Raw genomic sequence first — 17,833 nt, forward strand, 5'->3', positions numbered from 1 at the left:
GTAATGTAACTTAGATGCTTTGCTTGATCAAAATCGTATTTGAAAAGTGATTATGATTAACATTTAGGTTAATTATGAATTCTTGCGCACCGTGAATCTTTGCAATGGTCGATTATTTTCTATGTTTTAGCATTATATCAATTGACAAAGTAGTTTTAATTTGTTTGATTTGTTTTTTAATGTTTAGCTTAATCCTTATTGTTAAGATGGTATTGTGATAAGTTTTATTACGTACAATATGGTAGGCTTGTTTAATCAGACTTTTCTGAGGTGCGTTGTTCAATATTCTAGAACTTTTAATCCCCAGTAAATTTATATTTTACAGACCGTTCCAAGGTGGAAACTAACAATCCTTGATAAACACCCTTTGTTTTTATATTATATATGTAGTGTGTTGTTTGTGGTGCTTTGTGTTGTTGCTCCAAGTTTCTGGTTTGTGAGTGTTTGATTCTATGTTCTATGTCACTGACGTTGACCTATTTAATTGGTTTTATGTTTAAACTTTCGACTACTGGACTTGTTTCTCTAGTTTTAAATATTAAATTTAATTATTAAAAAACATCAGTTTAATTTTTATCATTTAGGTTTCTAGAAAACATTTAACATAATAGTATTTTTAAATAAACCTAACTGAATATATCACATTGATGAAACTATGGCATTTTATAGTTCTTAAATAGCAAATTTAAGTCATGCCCATTATTTAAAACATCAAAAAGTTATCATATAGTTCATTTTAAGATATATGTTTGGTGTATATTTCTTATATTTATTTTAAATATTATTTTTCATTATTGCTTTGGTTTTATATCGCCATTTTTTGCCATTCTTACATCCTGTTATACAAAAAGTTAATTTCTTCTTCCATTAATCATATTCAATTTGTATGTTTTCTTTACATTATATTCATGTCGTAGTTGTATATTATTTATTGTCTATAGAAATTGTTCGTGCTGCTTGTAATAATATTCTGGCATTTTAAACATTTAACGTTCGTCCATTGCTGTTTGTTTCGTATCTGATTTTCGTATTTAAAAAAGGCACTGCTTACGTCCATTTTCATTCATCAGAGGTTCGACAATGCAAATCGAAGTGTGGTACACATAACATTGTTCCTCTGGTGTACGAGAATGCCTACGACGGGCTGCCGCAGTATTGGATAATCATTGATCGTGTTCCTTTCTTTGTCCAAAACGTTTATAGCACAATATTGTATAATATTCGTAAATGATTTTACTGACTCATCGAAGTTTGTATGATAAATACTGTGAATACTATTGTTATACAGGTTTCATTCTTTATATACATGATTTATGCTAAAATTATTGTCTATTCCATTGATTTCAAGACGAAGATACAATATTTCTGCCATATAGTGACATGTAAATATTAAGGCAACATGCTCATGTTATACACACAAATACACAGTATAATGATACAACATTGGATGTGCAACAGTACGATCAATTTATATTTTCATTCATAAAGTCGGAATTTTCTTTTGTGAAATGCGTTATACAAACATGTTAGACTATGCCATAATAACTCTACATTCAATAAAATACGAATAAAAACAATTCATTCTTTTCTGGATATTGAGATTCATTCTAGAAATTACAAACCAGAAAAAGTGACGAAGAAACAATATATTTTCCATAGTGTTACATGTAATTTAAAGGCCATATGCCCGTTTCAATGAACACAAAAACACAATATAAAAATACAATATTGGAAGTGCAACAGTACGATTAATTCATAGTATCAATAATATAGTATATAATAAAGTTGTAGTTTTTTGTGGCATGCATAATACAAATTGATTGATGATGACACTATAACTCTAAATTCAATGAAATAAGAATAAAAACAATTCATCCTTTTCTGGATATTGAGATTCAGAAATTAGAAACAAGGAAAAAGTGGGATTCATTTTCAACATATTGAATTCGACATACCTTACATACTTTTAGTACTGTTGTAATATCATTATATTGATCTTTTTCTAGATAATGGAAATTTGGTCTTAAAGATGTATAAATAAATCGAAACGTTTTGTTATCTAAAACATATATGTATTAATCATATTCTAAAATTGCTTGGACGGAATAATATGTACATAGTTTTCTACTGTAACTAGCGCAATTCTGCCAATTGTATGCATACATCATTTGTAAAAGACATCATAAAATGACTTCGGAAGCAACTTGTTGGTTGCCTATAAACGTTTCCAAATAATAATGATTGTAGGCACACACATATTCTTGTTTACCAGTTACATCTTTCATGCAGGTCAACAATAAATATCATAATATAACATTTCTTTACAAATTCACATTTAGGCATTTTAAGTATTTTAGACAATATTTGACACAACGTTTATAAGATTTTATATACATTGGGTACCTACCACAATTACTTATAACAGTTTGTTTTTGATGTGTGTATCTTATCACACATATGTATTATGAATAAATGTAAATCCTGTCCAGGTTATCCTATCAAATGAAATGCAAATAATGTATTAAAGGCAGTCTATCACTTTTGCTATATACAACATCTCAGTTTTATCTTTGTTTACTAATATCAAAATATCACAATTAGATGGCATATCCTCTTTTTAAAATCGTCTGCATACATTAAAAGAACCTTTTTAATTGTGTTCGCATCTATAACACAAGCACGTTTTAATATAGCTCTACCGCCAAATCGTTTAAATACATAGCAGATAAAGATTAGAAAAAAGCTTTGACTTTTTCCTTGCACGTGTATCATCTGGTGTCTAGTGCTTTTGCCATCGACGTATTGTCCGACAATATTAACCTGATTCTGACTGTTATGCACGAATGAATTATACGGTGATTACGGGGAAGAAAAATAGTTTCCGTGGGCTTGCCGTGAATTCCCGGTCACTTTGGTGACGAGTTCGGCGATGGTTGATTCTATTCAATTATTTGATATCTAAACGAAGCACGAAATTTTCTGTTATATCCTGTCAGTCAACCGGTAAGCGTGCAGGACTACTAATATTTTGGCATCAAAGAGCAACATTCGATTGCCGTTCACATCAGCCGTTTATTATTTTATCACTCATATTTATTGTTTACCACTGTCACAGTTATTTATTCAATATAGTGTGTTCAAATATGGGGTTAAATATCCCACTGAGTCATTACATGAAACAAAATATGTTACACAATACTGTAAAAATAACTAAGTATCTAAATTTTATGAATGAAAAAACAACAAGTTAGTAATAATAAACAAGCGCGTGCCTGGATCGACCTAACGTAATTTGTTGTACTAAAACTGCGTTTGTTTATACACAACATTTGCTATTTTACCGGACTATCTTTATTTCCAAGAATGAAACCTACATTGACGACCAAGTTTTTATTTACTACGTGTTAAACCGGCAGTATGCGAAGGTGATAAGTGTATTAATAATTGACAGCATCTCCTCTTCCCCCGAAATGCGTATACATGTATTTATTGTTTTCTCCGATATTTAACGAAATTCCCGACCTGTTTGTAATAATATGTCTAGCGAACATCTTTAACCGGAGAGTACTCATACAATTATGGGTTTATTAAGTAGCTTAAAATCGGGTCGGGGGGCATATTGATGATTAATCAATTTACTAAACTGTGTCCGTTATTTTTATTGAAAGTGAAATTGCTTGTGGTTTTATTCTTATGTTATAGGTCGTCTACTCCATGTAAATGTCTTGCCTTACATTATTCTTGTATTTCCTTTTGGACGTAGAGTCTGGTGACATTTAGCTACTTGTTAAATTGCCTCTATCGTGACTATCGTAACTGGCGGTTAACTTCTTTCGTTCTAACAGCGTATAACACAATGGTATCTGTCGATACCATGAAGTCGTGAGTGAATAATCAAGGTTGAGCGAAGCCATATTTTGTATAATCGACATCGGGGTATTCTTTGTCGGATGAAGCCTTCCATTCTCTTCCATGGTAACTACATGATTTTATCCCAGGCGAATCCGTTTAATCTTGTCCTCTATTTCTCTAGACAGAAATGACACCTTCTTGAGTTCACTGTATGTTAATTTGATGCTCTTTATAATTCTAGTTTTTGTTGTTGTAACTAGGAGTCCATTTACTTAGATCAATTCAATTGTGGTTTCATCATATCTATCAAAAGTGGCAGCTGCCTCCTTTTGGCTCAAACACTTGTATCTGACGATACCTTAAAGTCGATTGTGGATGCACAAGGTCGGGCGTGGGCATTGTTTGGGCCGTCGACATCAGGGTCTGTTTGTGTTCGACCAATCGTCCTATTCTCTGTAGTGACTACATGAAATATTTCCATGCGCATCCGTTCAATCTTGTCCTCTATTCCCGGACAGAAGTGAGATGCGATCTTGAGAATTTCCATTCGACATTCGTGGAACCACAAAACATACAAACAGGTATCAAGCATACAGGTGATTGTATTCACAATATCATACAATAACTGTTGCAACCCTTTGGTGTTTAAACCAAGGGATGAAATGATAATTAAAGTAATCGACGTTGAAATGATGCAAACTAAATATACAAACACAATCGTTGTTGATTTATAACGTTGTAGCGATTTTGTAGTTCTCTTGAATCGAACGGCCTGTAATGGAATATGCTCCATTCTCACAATTCTAAATATGTTTATGTAACAAACTATTGAGGAAACAATGACGCAAAAAATTCCTACAAACATCAGTTTAAAGGACGCCTTGTTGCATGATCCGATGACGTCGAACCACATAAAATTTGGCGTAGTAAGGTAACATACACCGATACGAACAAAGTAATATATAATCGACAATAGAAGCAGTATGCAAACTACAAATTCCTTGACTCTTGAAATGGTGAACATTCTTATATAGAAGTTTGGCCAAGTAAATAAAATGAGTCTTTCAAGACACATTATCCCCACCATAAGATAGGCCAGCCAGGCAAAGTTGATGCTGATAACTTGAACTATCATGTTGGCGGTGTTGTCATCAATGAATTTTCGAACGGTAAATCCGATCACAGCTAAAACATCCATCGTAATCAGGACACTGGACAGAAACCTGAAACAACATATTTAAAACAGTTGAAACTCCCCATAACAAAACCTTTGCTATCTGTATGACGCCGGTAGTATAATATTGACTCCATTCCAAACACGCAACGATTCATACGTCTTATAGGATTTAAGTATAACTGTTTGTTACCAATGTATGTGTTACGTGCCATGAACTCCTACTATCAAAATACCACTTCCATTTTCGTCGTTCAATTTCCTGTCTGACAAGTCTTAGAATACGTAAGTTATCTCCTAAGCACGGTTACCAAGATCCGACATACTTGAGACAAGTAATGACAATAAGATGAATATTGAGTACCAACCCTTATACTTTATATATGAAGTATGCTTATTTCAGAAAAGAGTAAATCTCGTCTTTAAAATCTATGAACCATTAAATTGTTTCATCGACGAAGGCAATATCACAAAGGAGACGAAAAACAATGATGACTTCTGAATTCATAAATATAGGTAGTATTCATATATCTGTTTAACATTTTTGGAGTATTTATATTAAGACCAAAATGATAATTCTTAAATGGATGCGAAACAAAGTATATACTTTCTCCCGTTTGAATATGTAGGAATTCATATAAGCGATAGTGAAGAGATACCAAATGCAGTGCCTACCAAGCCTATTTTACCTTATGTATTGCCTTACCCTAGTTCAAAATACCAAATACAATTGCGAAGTCATTTGAGAGAAAAGAATAGAACATAATTTTATTTACTTAAAACATTTAACCTAACTTTAAATAACCCTTAAAGATACGCTCTTACTCCCAAATAAGTTAAACCACAACTTATACATAGAGGTTATTTGTTTATTTCAGTGTAATATTATAAAAAAAAATTACGAGTGTCATAGAAAAACACATTTTCACGATTGGCGAAGCCACGAGAGAAAGTATAGTTTTTATATGATCACGAGTGGAATAAAATACGATCTTACACTGAAATAAACATTTTTATGTTTCTTTTATGCTTATTTTCCGAGTTTTATAGAATTTTAATTTATTTTCTTAATTACCCACTTCTTTTGAAAAGGGTAATATTTACGTCGCTACCCATGGGGCGCCCCTCATGCAAAATTATAGCTGTCAATTTTCTATTTCCGGTTTGTTGAGAAAGAGTTTACTGATATTCTTTTTTATTGTTTTTTATTCGTTCGTTGTAAGTGCAAAGATTTTATGAACAGTTATCAATGACTTTTGATACGTTCATCCATGTTCCAAAAAATAACGAAAACACTTTTATTTTAAGCGTGGTATGAATACATAACCAAATTACTACGCATCCATCTTTTGAATGAAAATTTGAAAGGTCGAATGTGATGCAAAACAATTGCGGATAATCATTGGATATAAAACATTTTACTTAGTTTAAGAGTGTGTTTCATGATACATTGATATTCAGTCATCTTACTGTCAGATACCAGTCTGTTTTGCTTGAAGACCGGTAATGATGAGGACCACGCTGGTTTGTTGACACACTTTGAGGAGTGGGTGGGATAAAAAGGTCAGTAAATCTGTAAATTGTTGTGTAAATACAACGATAAACAGTTTAAAATACATTTCAACGATGATATAACATTCTAATTATTTTCGAACAGTTGTTTTCGTCTAAAATTTGTTTGGTATGAAAGCAAACGTTCGAACATTCAGCTTAAGAATCAAGAAAACGTTTTAAAAAACGGAATAACCATATTTCTAATAAACGGTAAGATGTTTATTTCCAAATATATCTTTATTTAAACTTATGTTACATTTCTTAAAATTTCAAATATTTTATTTGCAAACATTTTCTGTTTCAAAAGTGAAGTGTTCTGTTTTGATCAAGGAGAAGTAACTAAATGGATTTTAAAAGTAGTTCTGAGAGTTGATATTTTTACTCCTTATTTTGCAGTGATTTTCACTGTTGTTTTTTCACTGATAACACTCCATATTTCATCGAAACACATGATAGAAAATAGTTTTAATATACCGAAAAGATGATTTATTTTGTCAAATTTTCCCTCGAAATTAGAGGGATGAGTAGGTGTAGAAAGGTGTACAGTTAAAAGTTTCAGTTCAAATTTCGTTGGCAAGATTGATGTTTAGCTTGTACTTTCAAACTCGCTGTTATCGCCCAAATTACTGAGCTCTTGTATTAAATATGCTAACTTGTGTATGCTTTATTATACGTTTGTTTCTCTAGTTTATTGTCGTTTGGGCACTTGCCTTGTGCCTCTAACAACGTTTATTTTTGTATTTTCAACTACCGGGCTTGTCCGACTATTTTGTATTATTATTATTATTGTACTTGTAGACTTGTTGTTATCGATTAATTCACATTCCGCATTGAAATGTATAAAATATTTATACAGATTTTGAATAAATACCTGGCGTTTTTTGGTGTTCTCTTGGTCCGATTAAGTGCGACAAGAGCAAGCAGGCTGAAGGCGATCAGCGGAATGTTGACACACGTAAACAACACCTTAATCAGTGTACTATAGCCATCATTGCTTGACAGAGAGGTCATGTTCATTTGTTGCGTACCATTTGTCAAATACATCAACCCGTTGATGTTTGTACCGTTAATTATTGTCATGATCGAGGCCAAAACGCTCAATAGACAGTTCTTAATTATGTCTCTTGCGGAGGTTGAAATTTGCTCCTCAACCTATTATAAATGATTTAATTTTATTTCAGTAATGACAGTAGAAAACGCTGGAAAAGAAAATCCATCAGTACCTAATAATTCCAAACCGACAAAAAGTCACATCTATGGCGATTCTCGACTATTTTTTTTTCGACATGACCAGAAAATTAATATCGCTTGTAAAGAAACCAAATGCGCCTCAAATAATTGATAAATTATTCAAGTTATCATATGGTGCGATCGTTTCCATGACAATGAGATTTTCATTATTATATAAGTCATATTTATTGTGAATAATAACGTGTACATTCTTATAAATAACAAATACTTTCACATTGTATTGTATTGTCTCTTATTCATGAGCTTTAGGCTTTTACAATTGATTATAAGGAAATATGTTGTAATAAAAACACAAAGAACTGTAAAATAAAGAGAAAACTCTGAGATGTGAAACAAGTCTAGGATAGGGTTTAGGTTAGATTGGGAAACAATAATATGCAAAAAATTAGACATTGTCAAGTACGGTTGTCCACTTAAATCAAAATTCTTCTTTAAAATTCATATCTAGAAGGATAATCCTTAACCATTATAACATTACTCTCAATTCTGAATGTGCATAATTAGTTTGTATACAGTAATTGTTCAAGTCTTCCGTCAGTTCTCAGATACCGTTCATGCATTGTTGTTTGCAAATTTGCTGGAGTTTTTTCGTTGACTTTTATTTACTTTCTATTTTATCTTTTTTTTTTTTTTTTTTTTTTTTTTTTTTTTTTGAGATGGGATGGGCATTGTTTTCGATCTTTATTTAAAGGAACAGCGTTCGCTTCTATAACCATTTTTTGCGTGTGTAAAAAGTAAATGGTGGTTGTGTGTTGTTTGAAATTACAGTTCCGTGTGGTCACGAAACATAAGAAAACAAAAAACAACAACTGTGTATGAATTTCACGTGTAGAAACAACCAAAATTGAACAATAAATAAACTTTAACATCGATATTTCCGGTTATTACTATTACTTTTGAAGAGACGACTATTTATGAGGTGTGTGTCGACTTTCCGGAGAGGTAAACAGGTACAAAACTGCCCTAATTTTCCATGGATTTCTTAGATCTGGGTGCCAACTTGATATTAATGGAAAGTGAAAAATGCTTTCTTGCGATCATAAATAAACTTGAACACTGCAGCTCATACGGCGACTAGATTATAACAACATATCAAATAAAATTAACACTAAACAATTTTATTAGAATTTGACCTAACTCGCTTGAAAACTAAATGTTCTGTGGTGAATATGATCGAATACGTAAGATTCCTACAATACAAATAATTAAAAACATGAACACTATTTTAAATAATATATTTCCCCAAACGCAATATGAGCTATTTCTGTGAATATTTAAATAAGACTTTTCACTCTCAGACTGTCAATTTCTTTGCATTAAATCTCTGTCATGATTATCACTCTCACATGTCACATGTGTAATTCAAGCCATGTCAAGTTAGTTTTTAATTTGTACGGAAAGGCCTTCGTCCCATAAGAAAACAAATACAATACAAAACATAAAGTCTGTTATCGTCTTGTTTTATTATTACATTTACAAAGAATTCAATATTTTTTTTATTTTTTTTTGTCTTTGATTAGATAACAATAATGAAGTTTTGAAAGTCTTGCCAACTTGTGTACCACGAATAGATATAAAAATTGCATTTCTTGTCTAAATTTGTTACATTGAAAGAATCTGGGTTTAACAAAGTTTTAAAATGTTTACATATGTCATATCTTGTTGAGTCGAGTCAATTTTGTTTTTTACAATCAATTAACCTTTGTTTAAATGATATGAAACCACAAACATTTCCAACTTTCGTACTTAGCCAAACAAAACCAAAACCGTACTTGTATACTAAATTATTTACCGATTTAACTAATTTTTTCCGCCCAATGTCACCACGGCGTTCAAGCATTGAACAGTAGTTTCTTGAATAACGTTCATTAGACAAGTATAATAGTTTGCACCAGAATTAATACATTTAACATGATGATGAATATATAATGGAAACCTTCCGCATTCCCCCAATGCACAACAGTCGTTTAGATAATTATTTACCACAAGGAATTAATTCTCTACAATACTGAATTTAGACTTGTTTAATAATATCTGATATTTCCGTACGATATATTTCAGCACCAAAAATGAGTATATGCTTAACTATATAATCAAATATTTTAAAATATTAGAATTCAGTGAGGGAAAAGTGTCCAATGCACTTTGGTTAGCCATTATAGCATAAATCGACATCCGGGCATGTGCAGCTAATTTTGAGTTTGCCTTTGTCCACATTAATTTAGGCGTGAAATTTAGTCACATACACATATAAACTGATGTAACATTTACCGGGATGCCATTTAAAGACCAAAGCTCGAATGATCGCAGATTTCTACCATTTCTAAACACGATTGTTTCTGTTTTCTTCTGATTGGTAGTGATACCAGTAGTTTTACAGAATTCTGAAATATAATTTAGTTCAAATTGTAGTTCAACAGCAGTGTCGGCGCTGTTGACCACGTCATATTTAAAAAGTATGCAAATTAAAACCACGATTTGTTCCGTATTTAAAATGCCCGTATTGACCATAGGAAGGACGATAACTCATTAATACATACATTAAAAACTATTGTACTGATGACGTCCCTTTGTCTCATGAAAACGTTAAAATAAAGGCTTGTGTTACTGTGCCGTCGTCGACCCGCGTATATTTGAAAACATAAACGTTAATACACGAAAAAGCTTGAACTCCTGAACTCCTATTTCATGCAAACTACTCAAATCGACGAATTATACATCGAATCTACTCCTAGGCTTACTGGTATACTTCTGACCCATACTTTGCAAAGTACAAAGATAATATTGCCGAAAAACCAGTCTGCAAAGCAGCCTGTGCTTCACCAATTTGGTCAAAGTGTTTTGCCCTAATCTATCATGTAATATATTTGAAAATATTTTATACATAACGTTTATAATTTGATGGGTCCTCTTGAAAGCCCGACTTGTGCATTGGGACAATAATATTTTTCTCCAAATATAAGGAAATACACACGTATTTAAAACCCTATTAAATAATTGAAGCGGACTTAGAGTTCTGGCTTGTCTTGTGCTTTGGTTAAATTCAGCTCAAAACCCATCAGGTCTCTGAGATATCGCCGCTTTCAATTTTGAAGTGCTTATAATAACCTCTTCGCGCAAGGTTCTTTTTCTATTATGTTGGGACCTTTTCAACAAATTCCAAAAGGATTTTGGATTCCAAGTAGACAATACTAGCTCATTCATTTTAGCCTGCTAGAACAATTGCCTTTTTGTGGAACGCGTAAGTTTGAAATAAATACGCAGTGAAACATAGTACCCTGTACTCCTTTATATGTTATTTGAATATACATGATGTTGCTAGTTCCGCCATGTAGCAGGGTCTACGCGCAGAGGTTTTTTTCTATTACATTAGGACCTTTTTAGCAAATTCCAAAAGGATTTTGGATTTAAAAGTAGACAATATTAGCTCATTCGTTTTAGCTTGCTGGTACGATTGCCTTTAAATGGAACGCGTAATGTTGAAATGTCTACGCAGTGAAATATAGTACCCCTGTAATCCTTTGTATGCTATTTGAATATATATGATGTTTTTATTTCCTTATCAAAACTGTGCTAAATTATGCAGTTTCCAGCAGCTATTATCGTCCCGTTTTATTTATATTCGTTACCAAAAATGGTTGTATTTGTGACATCTAGAAGTGACGTTGAGATTGTTAGGAATGATTTTCTTTTTATAGGCATTTGACACACATTGTTTGTCTGACATTTGGTGAGAAAAAAATGAAGCAAGAAGGCGAAATTCTAGTTACTTAATCTTGAAATATATTGAGGTATTATATTTCATCATCAAGTAAATATATTCATACGTCCAAAATAATATAATTGTACTAGTCAATACATGTGGTTATAAATATTGCTTCCATTTTTCACACTATCGGTCAACCTCAGAGATATTCCTCTTTCAGCTCAGTTTGTGCTGCCTGCGCAATATTTAACGTGGTGATTTGTTTTAAACGAAATAATAGAGAAAATAAACCATTTTTGTGTTGTATTGCAATTTAATGTATGTCATATAGACCATTATACGCGAACGAAACTTTTAAATTAAAATAAAGAATATTTATCATTGGCTAATTCATTTCTTGTCATTTGAAATCAATAAATATGTCCAAGTGACACACCAAAGTAATTTTGTGAATAAATATGTACTAAAGCCACACCAAACTGATATTGCCAATAAATATGTCCTAAAGCTACACCAAAGTAATGTTGTAAATAAATATGTCATTGAGTTAGTTGCTGTTCGAAATGCGTTCATAAAAATGGTAAAATAAAATTTAGAAAGAAATGACCATATCAATAGAATTATAATAAAAAAGGTTAGATTTGTTTTTTATTCCTTAACATTTAGACCCAATGACCAGATCACTTGTTCCCTAAGGCAAAGAAGCATTTTTTGATGATTTGATTTGGATTATTGTATGTGCTTCGAAAGCATAGCGTGAACTATTTGTATATTGTGAAACGAGATTTTAATTGATCAGGGCTGCATACGGATTTCATGACAAAGGTGTAAATTGTTCTGTGGTGATTGTACCAGCTGACTTCACGCTTATATATACATATAAATCGTTGATTAAACTTGTATAATACTGGGTATATTTGATTCATTGTCGAATGTGAAGAATAATTTAGAATCCTGAATAATAAATGGGGCTTGACATCCCAATATCACACTCGTCCACAACTGGGTTCAACGAGAAAATAATACGCAAGCAGATTTTCTAAGGTGGTGGACTGATAGCGACGATTTGGCAATAGAACAATTTGTATTTGATGAACTAAAACATATTTAATTCAAAGTACTGATACTCAGGAATATCATTTGGTTGGTCCCTTCCCAGAGACTGGTATGCAACTGTATCATAAAGTTATCGAAAGAAAAATACAATGGCAACTTTTCGGTTTCCAATTTAGAAATCAGCTCCAGTTTGGCCGTTATGCTTTCCGAGTCGGGACAAAATATAATTTTGTTCATGACGTCATTGTTTTTCAGGCTGATCGTATCACCAAGCGAGAACAATGTAGCAACGGCATTTGTTTTATGGCAGGCCCGTAAAATTTGGTTTGATTGCTTTATTATTTGTGTAATGCACGAGGTATCATATTTGTTCTTCAGACTTTAACCTGAAGGATAGCATCGATGACAAGTTGCGGGTAACCGAATTGAGTGGTGACGTCTTCGGCGATTTGACATCAAAGATGACAGGATACTAAGTACATTCGGGAAGTAAAACAACGGATATAAAGTATGTGAGTAAATTCTTTAATTGAAAATCCTCTCAAAGGGCTCTCCCGCCGTACCCCCCCCCCTTATGTTGCTTAATATTTGACTGATTTTATTGACGAACACACGTCAATCCCTGTGATATAAGTGCATATGTGTATTGCATCAAGTGGGCACATTTGCTTACCACCGTATCTTACAACTAAATGTACTTGAATCGGCAAAGAGAACATTGTTTAAACAGACAAACCGTTAAGAATCCATTTTAGCGTTTTGAGGAATTGATTTGTCTACAAAATTTGTCAGGCAAAATGTCTACCCTTCGACAATATTGCTATTTCGTCCGATAAAAAGTCGAATAGATCATTGTTAAATGGTTTTAAGAATTAATTCATTGAATAGTAAAACAGACTTACACGTAAATGTATGCTATCATGCTTAAGGCAGGATTTCTGCGATAAGATCATAGGATTGCACTCTTTACACGCAGGGGCGCCATGTGTGCACGAGCGAATGGTTGGTGTTGGAAGTGTCATGGTCACTGCACGAGCGAGAACAGCAAAGACAGATACGTTTGCAGAACCTTAAAGATGAGATTAGAATTGTGTTAATCTTAAGCTTTGTAGACTTATGCGCAGCTATTTGCTTATTAATATTATTCGATTTAAAGACCATTTAAAGATCTGCAATTTCCAGCCCACTCTTTTTTTCGAATACTATTTCAGGCGTTTCGATATTGCAAAACGAGAGGCTTTTGCAGTGAAGTATTGATTGGTCAGTCTTACATAAGGAGTTCATGATAAGGTGTAAATTGTTCATTCTAACAGTCTACCTCCCGCCATATATATCGTTAATTAACAGGGTATATTATTTACATAATGTTGTATTTGAATAATGAATTCCACATTCAAATGTTTATTGCTCAATGTAAATGAAGCATTATTTAATGATATATAAATATAAAGCCACCCATTCACACAGAATGTAGTACAATTATATACTTCAATGAGTTTTTTTACCTAATATTTGGCTTGGGTCTCTAAGACTAAGCATTTTTACGTGTTCGTATACATGTGATTGAGACTATTTGTGGAATATCTGAAACGTTAAGTTTTAGTAAAAAGTTGACGTTGTAAATGCTGTTTTAATTTAATTCATCAATAAGCGCGTGCGGTGCTGCTTACTGATGTTACCTTCATGACTTTGAAATCAGTATCGAATTGTTTCCAAGAAACGTTTTGTTTCTGTTTCTCAATCTAACCTTAAATGTAACGCCTATCCCAGACTTATTTCTCATCTCAGAATTTCCTCTTTCATTTACAGTTCTTTTCGTTTTGTTTTAACTTGCGTATTTCTTTATAATACATTTTAACATTAGACCATAACAATTGAATATACAATGATTTAAAATCTATAGCGCATGATGAAGGTAGTTGTTAGTGTAATAACCAAAGTTTTCATATTAAACAACACTCACACACGACGCCCACAGCTCTAATAGAGGATTTTAAACAGTGTGAAAGACCTAATTAATTATCAGTATAGACATGTTGCTTTTCACAATAAAATGACTTATATAGGGATGTAAATCTCATTGCCATGGCAACGACTGCACCTTTTTCATAAGTTTTATGTTTTATCAGTTCAGGCCCAGTATGGTTTTTACAAGCTGTATCTGTTTCCGGGCTATTCCTAAATATAACTAATCGAGAAACGCATTCGTTGTGTCTATGTTTGGTTTTGAAATATCCGAAACTTATGGATTGTCTTTCCCAGCGTATTCATCTGTCTTTACTTAATTAAGCTTTAAATCGTTTATATTAGAGAACACCAACAAACGCATGGTATTCTATTTCAATATCGTTATTGAAATGTTATAAAGGTCATTGTGATTGAATCGATAAAAAGTACGGTAATATAACGAAAACTACAGGGACAAGATTAGTCGTCAAAATTTAAAAATAAAAACGCTCTCAATAGACAGAGCAAGTGCCCAAACGATAAAGAATTAGAGACACAAACGTATAAAAACCACATCACAAGTTAAGAAGTTCATGTACGATAACACGAGGACCGTGATTTGGAGACAACAGCTGTCTGCAAGAACAAATCTTATAGGCAAATTTCGCGAACGACATTTAAACTGCATTTTTTTAACTTTACATGTAGCTACACGTACTCGTCTTATTTTGCAATTCCTCTAATGTCGAAGGTAAGATCTGTCAAATTATCTCATTGACCCGAATTTGGCCTTTCGTTATAAATAATTTGAGCTAAACCTGTTCAGAAAATGCCGCAAAGAAAATCTAATACAAAATCTTCATTCTTCGTTTGAATGTACATGTTCATTTTGCATACATTAAACTTTCCAGTCTTAAGAAAGTTGTCAGGTACAGTTCATGCTAAGTTTATTGCAATTTTGCTGCACTATTTTAAGGGAAATAACTGTATATGAAATCCAAGTGACGACATACACAGTATTGAACCATAAATTAACACACAACTATCACAACGATTTTTTGTCAGTAGTTTTGGTTGTTTGAGAAGGCAACTATTTATAAGGGGCGTGTATCTTTATCGAAAAAAAACTGCCCTGATTTCTTTCTGACATCGTTTTATTGATAATACATTAACGAGGTTCATCTCTCTATTCTTTCGCCTTTTCGTTCAAATATCGGACGAAAAAAAAAGCGGTATGACCTAACAGGCAAGTAAAAACAACACCAATGCCCAAATTGCTCCTTGATGATACGTACTTGTTCATACTGTCTTCTTTCACATTTTTCTCATCATAAGATTACATTTGCGACTGTTTGTGTATTTTTAAGCATTTCAATACACACAAGAAGAAACACACACAACAATTATTGTTTTTGTATATAAATTGAAACAACAAAAAATAGCTGCTGAAAACTACATAATAAAGCTTAGATTTTATTATAATCGTTCAACATCATATACAAACAAAATAACATACAATAAAATACATAAGAAAAAATACGCATTTTTTTTCAAATTATTTAAATATTCGCCAACATCAGTAATTATAACTATTTAGATATCTTTTCATAGCTCCCTGCATAAAGGGTATACTAAAAGAAAATGGTTTTCATTTTCAGAACCTGTCATTCTTAATCTATTACCTTTTCTTTATTATCGAGTGCTTTATTAGTTTATCTACCTTTTCCTATCTGAACATCAGCAGATGAAGTTGTCAGTAAAGAATTAAGTAATGTAACTCAGATATTTTGCTTGATCAAAATCGTATTTGAAAAGTGATTATGAATAACATTTAGGTTAATTATTCATTCTTGCGCACCGTGAGTCTGTGCAATGGTCGATTATATTCTATGTTTTATATCAATTGACAAAGTATTTTTGATTTGTTTAATAAGGTTTTTAATGATTGCCTAGTCCTTATTGTTAAAATGGTATTGTTATAAGTTTTATTACGTACCATATGGTAGGCTATTTCAATCATACTTTTCTAAGTTGCGTTAACCTTTTTAGAACTTTTAACCCCCAATAAATTTACATTTCTTTCAACCTAACAATCCTTGATAAACACCCCTAGTTTAATATGTTATATAAATTATTTAGTGTGTAGTATGTGTAGTTTTGTGTTGTTGCTCCATGTTTCTGGTTTGTGAGTGCTTGATTTTATGTTCTATGTCATTGACGTTGACCCATTAAACGAACGGCTTATGTTTAATCTTTCTACTACTGGACTTGTTTCTGTAGTTTTTCATACAAATATTAAATGTTGTCAAAAAATAAAATAATCAAATTTGGCGTATGCCATCTCGTCGTCAATTAAAATACATCAGTTTTAATTTTTATCATTTAGAGTTCTAGCAAACATTAAAAATAGTAGTTTTTTGTAAGTAAACGTAACTGAATATATACCCTTTTGGAAAAATATAGCATTTTGTAGTTCTTAAATGGCACATTAAAGTAATGCCTATTATTTGAAACACAAAAAAATATCATATAGTTTATTTTAAGATATATGTTTAGTGTATGTTTCTTATATTTGTCTTCCAATATTGCTTTGGATTTGATTTTGCCATTCTTTTGCAATTTTTACATCATGTTATACAGCTTATTTTCCCTTCTATAAATCCTATTTTATATTTTCTTTACGATTAAGTTTTCATGTCGTAATTGTAAATTATTTTTGTGTTTAGAAATATATTTCGTGCGTCTTGAAATGATTTTCTGGCATTAAACGTACACCCATTGTTGTTTGTAATCTGACTATTGATATTTGAAATATGAAATAAGGCACTGCCTTCGACAATTCTCTTACATCAGAGGTTCGACAAGGCTAAATAGAAGTGTGACATGCATATAATTATCTATCTGGTGGAGAATGCCTTCGACGGGCTCTCGTAGTATTGCATTATCATTGATCGTGTTCCTATCTTTGTCCAAAACGTTTAAAAGCACAATATTGTAAAATGTTCGTAAATGAATTTACTGACTCATCGAAGGTTGTATGATAAATACTGTGAATACTATTGTTATACAGGTTTCATTCTTTATATACATGATTTATACTAAAATTAATGTCTATTCCATTGATTTCAAGACGAAGATACAATATTTCTGCCATATAGTGACATGTAAATATTAAGGCCACATGCTCATGTTATACACACAAATACACAGTATAATGATACAACATTGGATGTGCAACAGTACGATCAATTTATATTTTCATTCATAAAGTCGGAATTTTCTTTTGTGAAATG

The sequence above is a fragment of the Mya arenaria genome, chromosome 16 (assembly GCF_026914265.1).
Source record: "Mya arenaria isolate MELC-2E11 chromosome 16, ASM2691426v1".
In the NCBI taxonomy this organism is placed as follows: domain Eukaryota; kingdom Metazoa; phylum Mollusca; class Bivalvia; order Myida; family Myidae; genus Mya; species Mya arenaria.